Source organism: Erinaceus europaeus, chromosome 8, assembly GCF_950295315.1.
Source record: "Erinaceus europaeus chromosome 8, mEriEur2.1, whole genome shotgun sequence".
NCBI lineage: Eukaryota > Metazoa > Chordata > Mammalia > Eulipotyphla > Erinaceidae > Erinaceus > Erinaceus europaeus.
Window position 1 is genome coordinate 75432050 of NC_080169.1, and position 16733 is coordinate 75448782.

General features: G+C 38.0%; 1 long non-coding RNA gene across 3 annotated transcripts in view; it reads right to left on the reverse strand.

Annotated features, from left to right (window-relative positions):
• The window catches only part of LOC132539915 (uncharacterized), an 86796-nt gene that overhangs the window by 47563 nt on the left and 22500 nt on the right, over positions 1 to 16733 (reverse strand). Inside the window, exon 4 of one of the 3 annotated variants that reach the window (XR_009551205.1) lies at positions 10556 to 11316. The exons of the other annotated variants lie outside the window; for them this stretch is intronic. This is a non-coding gene — a long non-coding RNA (uncharacterized LOC132539915). Of the gene's footprint in view, positions 1 to 10555; positions 11317 to 16733 lie in introns of those variants that run through there. 3 annotated transcript variants of the gene reach the window in all.

A 16733-nucleotide genomic window follows, 5' to 3' on the forward strand; every position in this document is an offset into this window, starting at 1 on the left:
AATATACAGTCTAAATGTTTAACAGCTGTGAACTGGTTAAATAAATTATAAACCAAGATAGTTATAAGTATAATGCAGAGATGAGAAGACTATGAAACAAAATATTAATATTGGGCTATTTCTCAATGATAGATATTGTTTTTAAATACATAATTGTAAATTAAAAATGTGCTATAACAATTTTGTTTAGGAAGAACTACCCTACATTTCTGGGTTTTTTTTCGAGAAAACAAGATGGTCCCAAATTAAAGTCATCTCCACCCAGCCAAGCTCTACCCATTTACTCCTCTCTGGTTTTAATAGTCTCAGGAAGTCAGTCTCTTCCTTCCCCTTCCTTATAAGGGCTACAGTAGCACTCTGTGCTGCTTTTGAGTTCAGCAGCTCCAGAGTGTGGTAATTGATTTTATTCTGTGAATTTAGAATTAGGTAGTTTAAAGTAGAATGATGAACTCTTCCTGAAATAATGAATGCAAATTAATGTGAAAGTATATCCCCAGGATTTCCTGTAAGAATCTTTTATTACAGTGACAGTTAGAAGTTTTACAAGTACTTATCATAAATAATTTATTGCCTCTGGTGGCATACTAGTACCTGCAAGATTGTTACTATGGAAACATCAATGTCCATATACAGTTTAATTCTGTTCCCAGAAACTGAAATGAAAGTCAGCATTATCTTAATGTTACAGATGTGAGAATTTAGGCATTCAAAAGCTAAGTGGCTGGACCAGATCCAACAACAAATCAAAGGGAAGAGAACTGGAATGAGTCTGTTGACACCCAAGTCAGGATACTTGTGTCTAGAACTAGAAACCTATTTCAATCCTATGCATTGTGAGCTTGGATAATAAGATGATGGCAGCATAGCCCATCACAAGGTCAGGGCGAGTGTTGGCAGATATACTACACAGAAGCAGTTTATAGAAGGAAGAAGGTGAAAACTCCTTAACTGACTTAGTGCTGAGGTGGAAGTCAACAAGCCAAAGCACTGAGTAGATACACACTAACCAGTGATCATTAATTTGCCCAATTTGGAGAAGCTCTGATTAGCAGAGAAGAAAGTAATTGCATGTGTATATGACAGAGTGTGCTAAGGAACATTTAAACAAGTAAAAGGGGAACTGCTTTATTTTTATTCTATTAGTTTATTTGGCAGGACAGAGAGAAACTGAAAGGGAAAGAGGAGAGAGGGAGAGAGGGAGAGAGAGACCTGCTGTCCATCTTCACCACTTGTGAAGCTTTCCCTCTGCAGGTGGGGAGTGAAGGTTTGCATCCAGGTCCTTGCACACTGCAATGAGTGCATTCAGCCAGGTGCACTACCAGTCAGCCTCTGAAATATTTTATTTTTGAGTAAATGTGGAACAAAGAAGAAATGTAGAGTGTATTGAGATAGGAAGACTAAAGATTTTTAAGTATCAATTGTCAAAGGACAGGAGTGACAACTGGGTCACTTCTCTTCAGCTTTCCCCATTGCCATAGTTTCTATAAGTCATTTCATTTTTTTAATTGTTATTATTTGTGTGAGCAAGTCAAATGAACTTCTTTATCTTTAATTTTAGGAGTGCATTAATATTGATTTACAAAATTATAAGATAAGCGGAGTATAATTCCGCACCACGGCCACCAACAGAATATCCCCATTCCCTTCATTGGAGGCTATAGTAGTTCTCCCAGGATCCTATGAATCATTTCTTAATCTTCTTTCTTTGATTCAGGAGAAAAACAGAAAATTCCAGAAAAACTAGAGAAGGATCACATTTCATGTGGAAGTTACAGTTTAGGAAATGAAGTTATAATAAAATAACAAAAAAGGATTATTTTCTTATACAATTTATATAAGAATTGATATAAAAAGTCTACCCTTCTGCTGTTTAGCCATTACTGGTGTTTAACAATCATAGTAAATAATACTTAGCAGTGGTTTTCATAAATAATAAAGCATTCATGAAAGCAATGCAGGGACCTGGTGATGGAGCATTTGCTAAATCACACACATTACTGTGTTCAAGAATCCGAGTTCAAGTCCCAATGCCCCACCTACAGAGGCGAAGCTTCATGAGTAGTAGAGCAGTGCTGCAGGAATCTCTCCTTGTCTCTACCTCTCTATCTCTTCTCTTTATCTGCTTCTTTATCATCCTCTTTCAAAAAGAAAGAAAGGGCTGGGGAGACAGCACAACAGTTATACAAAAGGGCTTTCATGATTGAGGCTCCAAGGTCCCAGATTCAATCCCAGTACCACCAGAAGCCAGAGTGAGCAGTGCTGTAGTCTCTCTCTTTCTCCCCCACCTCCCTCTCTCTCTTTGTCTCTATAGATTTCTCTTTACTTCTCTTTCATAAATAAATGAAAAAGAGAAAAGATGGTTACCAGGCATGGTGGTCTTGTATAGATATAGAACCAGAACAATAATGCCAGTGTCAAAACAAGAACAATAATCATGATAATAAATTAAATTAAAACACTACTCTTTATATTTTTAGATTATATGCTCTTATTTGGATGAAAGAATAGTAGGTCACTGTAAAGCAGATTCAGCAAATACTGCCTGTGGAGTACCAGATGGTAAATATTTCAGGATTTGCAGAAGATACAGAAGCTCTTTTACAGTGTAAAAACCATACTTAGCTCAATTTGTTGCTTCTGTCCTAAACTATTGCATGAAATGCAGGGGGCATAAAGAGCAGGATGACAGAGTAGAGGGATCACCCATACCCAACTTTGTCATCTCCACAGGCCAAGCCTATCTTGTTAATATTGTATCTCCTTAGAACACTGCATGCTGCATAGTAGGCCTAAATATAATTATGGTTATACTTATAACCATCTGATACATATTAGGTCTAGATAAAATTATGGTTATACATATAATCATAAAGATATACAGATGGTCCTATAGTTATGTGGAAAACTGAGAAATGTTATGCATGTACAAACGATTGTATTTACTGGCTGCTGTAAAACATTAATCCCCCAATAAAGGAACAAAAATGTTAGAAAAATAAAGATATACAGATAAGGGGGCCGGGTGTTGACACATCTGGTTAAGTGCACATTTTAGCAGGCACAGGACCCAGGATCAAGCCTCTACTCCCTACCTTCAGGTGGGAAGCTTCATAAGCTGTGAAGCAGATCTGCAGATGTCTTTCTCACTCTCTATTTCTCCCTCCCCTCTCACTTTCTCTCTGTTCTATCAAATAAAGAAAAAAGGAAAGAAAGAAAAATCACCACCAGGAACAACGCATTTTTCATGCAGGCACTAAGCCTCAGTAATAACCCTGGTGGCAATAAAAGAATAATGAATAAAAGATATACATAACTTTCCCCCTTCATTTTAATTGAACAAAATTACAAAATGTCTCAGTGTTGATTCTTTTCCACTATGAGGTCTTTGTGTTGACTAGCCTTTGCTCTCTCCTGGTTAACAAAATGCTGTATCATCAACAATAAAATGATTCAATATGATGAGTTATAAGACAATATGTACTATGTGTATGAGCACTTAAATGGAAAACAATTTTTAAAAGAAGTTAACAAGTAAGGGAATGTGAAAATCATCATGAAGAGAGGAACAGAAGTATTTCTTGATGGAGTGGAAGGAAACTAAGAGTTCTCAAAGCAATTTTATGCTAATATGGCTAACACATTATTTAATATGTTCTACACATGTCTTTAGCAGTAGAGAATGTTACATTTTATAGGTAGAAATTGAGACTTAAGGTTGACTAACTTGTTCAAATGTAAAAAATTAGTAAATAACAAACCAGGACTCAAGTCTAAATCTATCTGTTATATTATACCTAACTATTGTAGAAGTTGTATTTCTGGTTCTGTCAGCAGTTTGTGCCTTTGACTTTTGAGATGATCATTTCACCTCACTCATTACACATAAACACAAATAACTATCTACCTCTCAGAAAGTTGAAAGAATTCATGAATGCTATGAAATACAGTATATAGTACTATCTTGAACTAAAGAAATATTTGCTGAATTTAAATTTTGTTGAACACTGAAATTGGCTCACATTCATGATTAAGGAGAAAAAAGTAAGGGTGTGGAGGAAATGACTGACTTATCATCCCTGAGAATGAAGGAGAATTATGAAATGATTACATCTTCAGGGAGAGTAGGAAGGTATGAATTCAGCCAAACTAATGTACATAGCAGTAAATGGAGTAAATAGAATAAGTTAGGTTTCCAGAAGAACTAACCTAGTGGTATTGATGATTTTCTTTTTTATTTTTTATTGTGAGATTAATGTTTTACAGTCAACAGCAAATACAATAGTTTGTACATGCATAACATTTCTGTTTTCCACATAACAATACATCCCCCACTACGTCCTTTGCCATCATGTTCCAGGACCTGAACTCCCACCCCCCCAACCCCAGAATCTTTTACTGTGGTGCAATACACCAACTCCAGTCCAAATTCTGCTTAATGCTTTCCTTCTGATCTTGTTTTTCAACTTCTGCCTGTGAGTGAGATCATCCCATATTCATCCTTCTGTTTCTGATTCATTTAATTTAACATGATTTCTCCAAGCTCCAGCCAAGATCGGCGGAAAATGGTGAAACCACCAGTTTTAATACTGAGTAGTACTCCATTGTGTCTATATAGCACAACTTGCTCAGCCACTCATCTGTTGTTGGACACCTGGGTTGTTTCCATTCCAGGTTTTGGCTATTGCAAATTGTGATGCTATGAACATGGGTATACACAAATTTTTTGGATGGGTTTATTTGGTTCTCCAGGAATTATCCCTAGGTGAGGAATTGCAGGGTCATAGGGTAGATCCATCTCTAGTCTTCTGAGAGTTCTCCAAACTGCTCTGCACAGAGGTTGGACAAGTTCACATTCCCACCAGCAGTGCATAAGGGTTCCTTTCTCCCCACAACCTCTCCAGCATTTGTTATGGCTACTTTTTCTGATGTATGATATTCTGACAGGAGTGAGTGGTATTTCATTGTTGTAATTGGATTTGTTTCCTTGAAGATGTCTTTAAAATTCATGCAGAAAAGAGTTCAGCCAATATTTTCCTCTAATTAGCAGATAGTTTCTGGTCTAACATGGAAGTTCTTGAGAGACTTCCGGAGGCGGGACTATATAGCAGCAGTAGCTGTGTTCTCTCCTCTCCAAGGTCAACGAGGAATACCAAAGGAGACCACCTGGGACTGCAAAAAGGGAAGACTAGAATGACTTCAGGAACCCAACAAACCACTGGTGAGTGCAAATACATGTGGCTTATGGACAGAGAGGAGCCTAGGGAGAGATTAAGTATCTGGTAACAGTCTGTCAGTTTAACAGTTGAGACACCACCTCCAGCTTGTTTCACCAAAAAAAATACAGCTGAAGGGAGGAGAATCACCAAATTCAACTGTAAGTCTCCATTGCTACTACCCTCAGACTCTGGAGGAGCGGAAAAGAGGCCCTGTGCTAACATCAGGGGACACATGTCCGTCACAGTTCAGGGCGCCAGTATGCCAGGCTAGCTTTGCAGCAGGAGACAGACGAGCAGGGATACATGGCTGAGCGGAGAAGCAGTATTTCTTTATTCACAAACAAACGGTTCAAAAACTAATCTAATCTAATCACAACCCAATTCTGGCCTCCATCTCTCTCCTCCGTTGGAAGAGTCAAGAACCAAGGAAGTATGTACTATATGGGGCAGGGAGAAGCAAGAAGCATGAAAAGGCAAGGACTAAACCAAAATCTCCCAGAGGCAGGGGGAGTGAGACCAAACCAATGTAACAGAATGACCATGTAAACAGACCACAACGTCAAGCAATGTAACAGAAGGGATCCCAGAAGCAGAACTAGAAGCATAACAACAGACAGAGAACTAACGAGGAAACTCAGGAAAAGATCTATACTTTGGTGGACAAGCAGTAGGGCTGTGAGTATCTCTTTGCATAACCACTGGATTATCTCTGCCTCACCCTGCTTTATCTCTTGGTCAGGAGTCAGTGATTAAGCTAAGAAGCCTACTTATAGTTTAAAAGCCCTCAGGCTCCCATAGCCTAAAGGGAAGAAAAAGAACAAAAGAAGCATTTAAGCCACTGTGCTCCAACACAGGGATTAAAATAATATTGAAACAACTGGCAATTTCCACAACTGTGAACTCTTTAATTACCTTATTTAAACACAAGTCAATCCAGGAAAGAGTGATCAGTAATTTGAAAAGAACTGAGAGAGGGATCTCATAACATACTATATAAAATGGTTAAACCAATAAGAAGAAATATTGGAGAAATGAACCAGGACAAGAATCCAGCTAAAAGCCCCCCAAAGACTGAAGCATAAAATAATGAGGTCAATATCCAAACACTAGTTAAGGAAATAATAACAAGAGTGAGTAAAGTATTTGAAAGAATTGTCATCAGAAATGCAGAAACAACAAATGAGACTCTGGAAAAAACACTAATTATTTCAAGGTTATTCGAGAGCTGAAAGCTGAAATAGCGTTCACAACTTGCTGAACAAGCTAACATAATATCACAACAGGGTAACAAAATAGATGAACTCCAGAAAACAATAGAGGGGAGAGATAATAGAATAAATGAGGCTGAAAACAGAATTAGCAAGATAGAGGATGAATTAAGGACAACTAAAAAAGAAGTAAGAGATCTCAAAAAGAGATTAAGAGACACTGAAAACAACAACAGAGACCTATGAGATGACTTCAGAAGAAATAATATATGAATTATTGGCTTACCAAGGAAGAAAGAGAGGGAGGGGAAAAAAGCATTCTTCAGGACATAACAGCTGAGAACTTCTCTAGTCTATACAACAGCAAAGACATAAAGGTTCAAGAAGCCCAGAGGGTCTCAAACAAAATTAACTCAGACTTAAAGACACCAAGACACATCATATTTAGAATGGAAAGGAATAAGGATAAATAAAGGATCCTGAAGGCTGCAAGAGAAGAGCAAAAGAATCACCTACAGAGGAGAACCCATAAGATTAGCACAAACTTCTCCACACAAACACTACAGGCCAGAAGAGAATGGCACTATCTGTCGAGTGCTCAATGAGACAGGCTTTCAATCAAGACTACTGTATCCTGCTAGACTGTCATTCAGACTAGATGGAGGCATAAAAACCTTCTCAGATAAGCAATAGTTGAAAGAATCAACTATCACCAAGCCTACCCTGAAAGAAGTTCTGAAAGGTCTCCTATAAACAGACCACCATAAATAGGCCATCTATAAGAACACTCTAAAAATCTGTAAGAATGGCATTAAAATATCTTCAGTCTTTGGTATCAATAAATGTCAATGGCCTGAATTCACCTAGTAAAAGACACAGAGTAGGAAGATGGATCAGAAAACACAACCCAACAATATGCTATCTACAGGAAACCCACCTAACTCAACAAGACAAACACAGACTCAAAGTGAAAACTATAATACAAGCCAATAGCCCACAAACAAGGGCAGGAACAGTTATTCTCATATCTGACACGATAGACTTTAAAATAAATAAAGTTTTAAAAGATAGGGATGGGGTGGAGGTATACCATAATGGTTAAGCAAAGAGACTTTCATGCCTGAGGACCTCAAGTCCCAGTTCAAACCCCCACACAACCATGAGTCAGATCTGAGGAGTTCACTGGTAAAAAAAAAAATAGGGATGGACACTACTTAATGCTCAGAGAATCAATCAATCAAGAGGACTTAACAATTATTAATATTTATACATCCAGTGAGAAGCTATCAAAATACATCAAACTTCTACTGAAAGAGCTACAGCAATAAATTAATAGCAACACAGTCATAGTAGGGGATTTCAACACCCTGCTCTCTCAACTTGATAGATCTTCCAGCAGAAAACCCATAAAAAATGAGGGAGCTAAAAGAGGAGATAGATAAACTAGAACTATTGGACATTTTCAGAGTCATTCACCCCAAGAAACTGGAATACACATTTTACTCAAGTCCATATGGGTCATTCTAAAGGATATACTATATTTTAGGCCACAAACACAGCAACAGCAAATTCAAGAGCATTGAAATCATCCCAAGCATCTTCTCAGACCACAGTGGAATGAAACTAACACTTAACAATCAACAAAAGATTAGTAATAGTCCCAAAATGTGGAAGCTCAACAGTACAGTACTTAAAAACTACTGTGTCAAAGAGGAAATAAAGGAAGAAATCAAAATGTTTTGAGAGTTCAGTGAAAATGAAGACACAAGTTATCAAAATATTTGGGACACAGTTAAGGCAGTACTGAGAGGGAAGTTCATAGCCATACAAGCATACATTAGGAGACAAGAAAAAGCACAAATAAACAACTTGATTTCACACCTTAAAGACCTAGAAGAAGAAGAACAAAGGAACCCTAAAGCAACCAGAAGGACAAAAATAACTAAAGTTATAACTTTATATTATGTTTTTGTTGTAACATTATGTTATACATAAAGTTAGGGCAGAAATAAATAACATTAAAATAAGAAAACCACACAAAAATCAATGAAAATAAATGTTGGTTCTTCAAAAGAATGAACAAAATCCAAAAACTTTTAGCCAGACTCACAAAAGAAAAAAAGGAGAAGACACAAATAAATCAGATCATAAATGAAAGAGGAGAAATCACAACAGACACCACAGAAATTCAACATAGCATGCGAGGATTCTATGAACAACTATATGCCACCAAACTAAAGATCCTAGAAGAAATGAACGATTTCCTAGATACCTACGAACTTCCAAAATTAAGTAAAGAGGAACTTGATAAAATTAACAGGCCCTTCACAGCTAGTGAAATTGAAACAGTTATCAAAAACCTTCCCAAAAATAAAAGTCCTGGACCAGATGGTTTTACAAATGAATCCTACAAAACTGTCAAAGAAGAACTAATTCCTCTACTTTTAAAAGTCTTCCAGAAGAATGAAGACACTGGAATACCCCTTCCAGCTTCTATGAAACCAACATCACTTTGATACCAAAAGCAGACAGGGACACAACCAAAAAAGAAAACTACAGACCAATATTTCTGATGAGCCTAGATGCTAAAATATTGAACAAAATTCTAGCCAACAGGATACAGCAGTATATTCAAAAGATTGTTCATCATGACCAAGTGGGGTTTATCCCAGGGATGAAAGTTTTTTTTTATTTACATAAACCAATCAATGTGATCCACCACATCAATAAAAGGAAGACCAAAAACCCCATGGTAATATCAATAGATGCAGAGAAAGCCTTGGACAAAATAGAACTTCCCTTTATGATCAAAACACTATAAAAAATGGGAATAGATGAAAAATTCCTCAAGATAGTGGAGTCTAGATATATCAAACCTACAGCCAATATCATATTCAATGGTGAAAAACTAGAAGCATTTCCCCTCAGATCAGGAACTAGACAGGGCTGCCCACTATCACCATTACTATTCAGCCTAGGGTTGGAAGTTCTTGCCATAGCAATCAAGCAGGAGCAAGGAATTAAAACGATACAGATTGGAAGAGAAGAAGTCAAACTCTTCCTAGTTGCACATGACACGAGAGTATACATAGAAAACCTAAGGAATCCAGCAAGAAGCTTTTGGAAATCATCAGGCAATACATAAGGTACCAGGCTACAAAATTAACATTCAAAGATCAGTGGCATTCCTCTATGTAAACACTAAGTTAGAAGAAGTTAAAATGCAGAAATCAATTCCTTTTACTAGAGCAACAAAAACAATAAAATATATAGGAATAAACCTAACCAAAGAAGTGAAAGACTTGTATACTGAAAATTATGAGTCACTACTCAAGGAAATTGAAAAAGACACAAAGAAGTGAAAAGATATTCCTTATTCATAGATTGGAAGAATTAACATCATCAAAATCAATATTCTACCAAGAGTCATATACAAATTTAATGCTATCCCCATCAAGATCCCAACCATATTTTTTAGGAGAATAGAACAAATACTACAAATGTTTATCTGGAACCAGAAAAGACCAAGAATTGCCAAAACAATCTTGAGAAGAAAGAACAGAACTGGAGGCATCACACTCCCAGATCTCAAATTGTATTATAGGGTCATTGTCATCAAAATTGCTTGGTAGTGGGACATGAATAGACACACTGACCAGTGGAATAGAGAGCCCAGAAGTAAGCCCCCACACCTATGGACATCTAATATTTGACAAAGGTGCCCAGACTCTTAAATGGGAAGTAGAGTCTCCTCAACAAATGGTGTTGGAAAAAATGCGTTGAAACATGCAGAAGAATGAAACTGAACCACTATATTTCACCAAACACAAAAGTAAATTCCAGGTGGATCAAGGACTTGATGTTAGACCAGAAACTCTCAGATACTTAGAGGAAAATATTGGCAGAATTCTTTTCCGCATAACTTTTAAAGACATCTTCAATGAAACAAATCCAATTGCAAAGAAGACTAAGGCAAGCATAAACCTCTGGGACTACATCAAATTAAAAACCTGCACAGCAAAAGAAACCACTACCCAAACCAAGAGACCCCTCAAAGAATGGGAGAAGATCTTCATATGCCATACATTAAACAAGAGGCTAATAACCAAAATATATAAAGAGCTTGCCAAACTCAACCACAAGAAAACATATGACCCCATCCAAAAATGGAGAGAGGACATGGACAGAATATTCACCACAGAAGAGATCCAAAAGGCCGAGAAACATATGAAAAAATGCTCCAAGACTGATTGTCAGAGAAATGCAAATTATGATAACAATGAGATACCACCTCACTCCTGTGAGAATGTCATACAAGAGAAAAGGTAACAGCAGCAAATGTTGGAGAGGTTGGGGGGGGGGGTCAAAGGAACCCTCCTACACTGCTGGTGGGAATGTCAATTGGTCCAACCTCTGTGGATAACAGTCTGGAGAACTCTCAGAAGGCTAGAAATGGACCTACCCTATGATCCTATAGTTCCTCTCCTGGGGATATATCCTAAGTGACCCAACACACCCATCCAAAAAGATCTGTGTACACATATCTTCTTAGCAGCACAATTTGTAATAGCCAAAACCTGGAATGGAAGCAACCCAGGTGTCCAACAACAGATGAGTGGCTGAGCAAGTCGTGGTATATATACACAATGGAATACTACTCACCTATAAAAAATGGTGAGTTCACCATTTTCAGCCAATCTTGGATTGATCTTGAAAAAATCATGTTGAGTGAAATACATCAGAAACAGAAGGATGTATATGGGATGATCTCACTCTCAGGCAGAAGTTGAAAAACAAGATCAGAAGAGAAAACACAAGTAGAAACTCAACTGGAATTGTCATGTTGCACCAAAGTCAGAGAGTCTGGGATGGGTGGCAGAGAGAATTCATGTCTAAAAAGAATGACAGAGGACCTAGTGGGGGTAGTATTGTTATATGGAAAACTGGGAAATGTTATGCATGTACAAACTATTGTATAAAAAAAAAATCCAAGTTCTTGATCCACTCAGAGTTTACTTTTCTTTTTGGTGGGATATAGCAGTTAAGTTTCATTCTCCTGCAACATTTCAAAGCAGTTTTCAAACACCATTTGTTGAAGAGACACCCCTTTCCCCCACAGAATAGTTTAGGTACCTTTATCAAAGATTAGATGTCCATAGGTGTGGGGTATTGGTGATTTTTGAACACATTTTTTCGGTTTTAAATTTGTTTTCAAGGGAGTTTTTCTTCAGAAACTTTTTTTGAAACCCAGTATGGAAAAGAAATTCAGAGTTATTCTTAGCCTAGTATTCTGGTTTCCATGTCCCCTAAGGAACGCTCATGGAATCCCTTAGGTCAGCTCAAATCATAGTTGGAAAGTTCCTATTAGTATACCTACATCTCTCTCAATAGCCAATCAGAGTACTTAGTGTAATTACAACTGGGTGTCCTCTTTTTTTCCCTGGCAATAATATAGAGGTCTCTGCTACACTGTATATTCTTATCAATCACTGTCACATTCAGAGGCTGAGGTGAGGTTAGGCACATGGTGTTGGAAATATGTATCTTTTCATTTCTTGATACAGCATTCTCTGCAAAGGCTCTATTCTCAAGTAGGCTTTTGCCACATAGCAGAATTTGGCCACCAGCAATTTCATTCTTGCTTCCTCTTTAGTATTTACAATCTCAGGGAGATAGTAACTCTGCTTAATAGCACAAGTTTCTTTTTTTTTTTTTTTGAGATATTCAATCAAAATTTCCCCTCTCATATTAATTAAATAGTGATTATATGACTACAAATTGATAGGAGTGTACATAAACACCATTCCCACCACCAAAAGACTGTGTGCCATCCCCTCCCCCACACTCCATCCCATGAAGCTGAACATTCACCCTCACCCTCCACCCAGGGTTTTTTCTTTTGTGCCCTACTCCAAATTCAGTCAGCTCCTGCTTTGAATTTCCCTTTCTGTTCTGCACAGACTTTTGTAGACCTGTTCATTCTCCTAGGATGGGTTTCTCTACTTTACATCAACTTTTCACACCCCTAATGTTTGTTCCCATATCTTTTACTGACATCTCCCAATAAAGAACCCTAATTCTCTAAAGAAAAAAAAATAGCACAAGTTTCTTAAAGGTTTTGGTTGACTCAACAACAGTTATGTGCCAGTCCTGAGCCAATCACTATGGGGGGAGTAATTGAAATAACACTGAATTCTGACTTACTAGGCCTGTTTCATGTGATCAGCCCTTGAACATATGGGAAGCTCAATTCTACTGGGATACATGGATTGAGGAGGATGGGTGGGAAGGGTGATGTCCCAAATGATACTGAATACACACACACACACACACACACACACACACACAAACACACACACACACACACACACGTTCAATTTAGTCAACAGAGACATGATCACAATAGTAAAAATCCCAAGAAAGAGATTTTTGACTGTGTGAAATTAACTGAACTAATAACATAGGAAAAATATATATGTCACTTTCAGGAACAAAAAAGAAAAGAGAAAGAAAGATGTGTCTTATTAGTGATACAGATTTGTGTTTCCATGAGAAGAAAAAGACTTAGTCCCTGAAGAAAAGGCAAATTGATCATGAAGCCAGGCAAAGGACTATTTGTCAACAAGATAAGATGAAAGTGTAGCCAACAAGTGTCTGCATGAGGATTTTGTGTGGGAACTCAGTTTATAAAGTCACTAGGGAAGACATGAAGAGACATTTTTGTGGTGATTCAGTTGCCAAGGGTGAAAGAGCAGAAAAGCAAATCTTAAGCATAGGAAGCAGAGCAATTTCTTATTTATTTTGGGCAAAGCGTCCAGAGAAAATGACTTAGAACTATTGACTAGGACTTCCTAGTCAAAGGACTTCCCTGGGCAGATGACCCCACCACTGTGTCCTGGAGCCCACCTCCCCAGAGTCCTGCCCCACTAGGGAAAGAGAGAGACAGGCTTGGAGTATGGATCAACCTGCTGATGCCCAGGTTCAGTGGGGAAGCAATTACAGAAGCCAGACCTCCCACCTTCTGCATCCCATGATGATCCTGGGTCCATACTCCCAGAGGGATGAAGAATAGGAAAGCTATCAGGGGAGGGGATGGGATACGGAGTTCTGGTGGTGGGACCGTGCGTAATTGTACCCCTCCTATCCTATGGTCTTGTCAATATTTCCATTTTATAAATAAATTTAAAAAAAAAATTACTTGTCTTCTCTTGCTATTCCTGTTTCCAGCCTCTAGGGATGTTTGACCAACATCACAGCAAACTCAGATAATGGGTCAAAGGGCCCACAGGTAAAGACCCTTACCTGATATACCAAAAATATGCCACATCTTTGGGGTAAGGTCAGGTGTTGCAAAATAAGCATGGAATTTGATGTAAGTGTTACACTTTGAGACAAATCTGATATAGAGTGGTTTACATATTAGGAAAGATTATTCAAATAAGTACTCTCCTAAGATGATTGTACTTGACATAGTTGTACTGATGTAAGCACATATACTCAATAAAAAGATTAGTGTTGGGAGCCAAGCGGTAGCTTACAAGGTTAAGTGCACATACTATAAAGCGCAAGGACTTGAGAAAGAATCCTGGTTCCAGCCCTGGCTCCTCAGCAGTATGGGGGTTACTTCACAAGCGGTGAAGCAGGTCTGCGAGTGTCTTTCTCTCCCCCTTTCTGTCTTCCCCTCCTCACTTGATTTCTCTCTGTCTTATCCAGCAATACAATAACAGCAACTACAACAATGGGGGGAAAAAAGATGGCCTCCAGGAGCAGTGGATTCGTGGTGCAGGCACTGAGCCCCAGCGATAACCCTGGAGGCAAAAATAAATAAATAAGTAAATAATAAGACACCTGGTAAAATTCCATCATAGGCTTTATACCAGTGTCAGCCATCTCTGGACTCCTCTATCACTGCCAGTACTGTTTGAGATAATTCACACCACCCAGGGTTCACCCCAGAATGGGTATGTTGTGTAAAACATACCCATTGCACACGAAATTTTAGAGTCAAATAAGAGCTATGAAACAAGGTTACATTTGGCAGCAGCCATCACTAGGAATTTATACTGCTAGACAAAAGAGAAAGACTTAGCCTTCTCTGAATGTGACTGTGAATGATCAGTAAACAAAAGAAAGGGATGCAGGCAAGGGGACCTAAGGAAGACAACTTAAAAGAAACGCCAGCAATGAGGAAAAGGCTTAGAAGTAAAAACACAAATAGAATTTTTTTAAAAAGGGAACTATGAAAAGCCAGAAATTCTGTATACCATCTTACCAAAGAAGAGGAAAGGGAAAAAAAATATTATTAAAACAATGCTACAGAAACGAGTTATAGGGAGTCAGGTGATAGCGCAGCGGGTTAAGCACATGTGTCCTGGAGCCCAAGGACCTGGCCTAAGGAATCCGGTTGGAGCCCCCAGCTCCCCACCTGCAGAGGAGTCACTTCACAGGCAGTAAAGCAAGTATGCAGGTGTCTATCTTTCTCTCCCCCCTGTCTTCCCCTCCTCTCTCGATTTCTCTCTGTCCTGTCCAATGACAGCAACAACAATAACTATAATAATAACCACAACAATGATAAAACAATAAGGGCAACAAAAGGGAAAAAAAATGGTCTCCAGGAGCAGTGGATTCATGGTGTAGGCACCGAGCCCTGGCAATAACCCTGGAGGCAAAAAAAAAAATATATATATAGTGAAAAAAGTTATAGTGAAAAGGTTAAAACGCAAACAAATTAAAATTATAATTACTAACAAAAATGTTTTACGGCTTGGCCCCAAATGAGGCATAGAGAAAGATAAAATAATAGACTGCTCCCTGAAGGAACCAAGTATGGAAGGAGGATACTAATTTTGAATGAGCTACACAGCAGGATACCGTTAAAAGAAAATTTTCAGCATGAGGCTAGGTAATTTGGAGGATGACCCACATATACACCTTGACAAGTTAATTCACTTGTTCATTCACTTGTTTCTTCATTTCAATAAATAAAATTTCAAACTAATGGAAGTTTCTGATTCTTGTTCTCTTGTCAATAAGCACAAGAGCATGATTAACATTTCAGCCAGAGAATTGAGCACCTAGCAATGGAGATGATAACTAAGTATTATAATGTTCTATGACAGATGTTAAGATAGGTAATTTCTCATAGCAGGTCCTCACAGGGCTGTCTTCATTTCCATAGAAGCTTAGACCTAGTTTGGAGGCTCTCTAGATGTGGAAACCTGGTCTATTTACTCATATAAATTTATCTTTTGGTGACAGAGGCATAGCTTGGCCAAACTCACAAAGAAAACCACCAGAAAGTTAATTGATTGATTTGGAATAAGAAAAAAATTATGACAGATCAAGAAATTTCTAACCTCTGATGAGCACAGTAGGAGTTTGATTATCACCAAAGTATTGTTCAAAGATAATGGGTCACAACAAAAGGGGTAAATAGGATGCTGTTTTGTTTTTGTTTTTAAATATTTTATTTATTTATTTGATGTAGTCAGAAAAACATTTGAGAAGAGAAGGGTAGAGAGGGAGAATGAGAGACAGCTGCAGCACTGTTTCACTACTCATGAAGCCACCCCCATGCAGGTGGGAAATGGGCTTGAACCCTGATCATTGTGTATTTGTAACATGCATACTCATGTTATAGACATATTATGAGTCACTGCTCAGCTCCCGAGTTGGATAATGTTAATGTTCATTGCCACCAAATGGTGATAGCACACTGGCTTTATCTGCACGCAACAGACATTACCAATACCACAGAAGATATAGAAGTTCATGGATCAAGGCATCATCTCTCGGGCCACTACTAAAGGGTCTGTCCCATTTTGTCTTTCTCAATATCCCTTTTACCCACCACTGACTTTTATTTACACACTCATCTTCCAGACTATGTATATTACTACTAACTAAATACATTTGTTTCTTAGATACAATAGCAATTCAGTTTTGTTCCCGACATGCTATATAGATCACTCATATTACATGTGGAATTCATAAACTGTTAGCACCTCTATGTATGTTTGACTGTATCTGTAATGCTTTCATTATTCCCATTTTATATTCAAAATATACTTTAACCTCACTTTGAGGTTGTGCTGCTAATTTTTAATTTACTAGCTGTCTAGTCAGCTATGTTTGGGTTCAGCTAATGAATGGAGTATCAGAGATCAGAGAAAGAGGAAAATGAGGCTTGCACATTTGATGCCTCAGGTCCCTATTCATCTTGTCACCAAAAATACGCTTCATCTCTAGACTAAAAACTATAGCTTTTTGGGGAAGGACCCTCTGTTTCTGAGTTTTGGTACTGGGTATT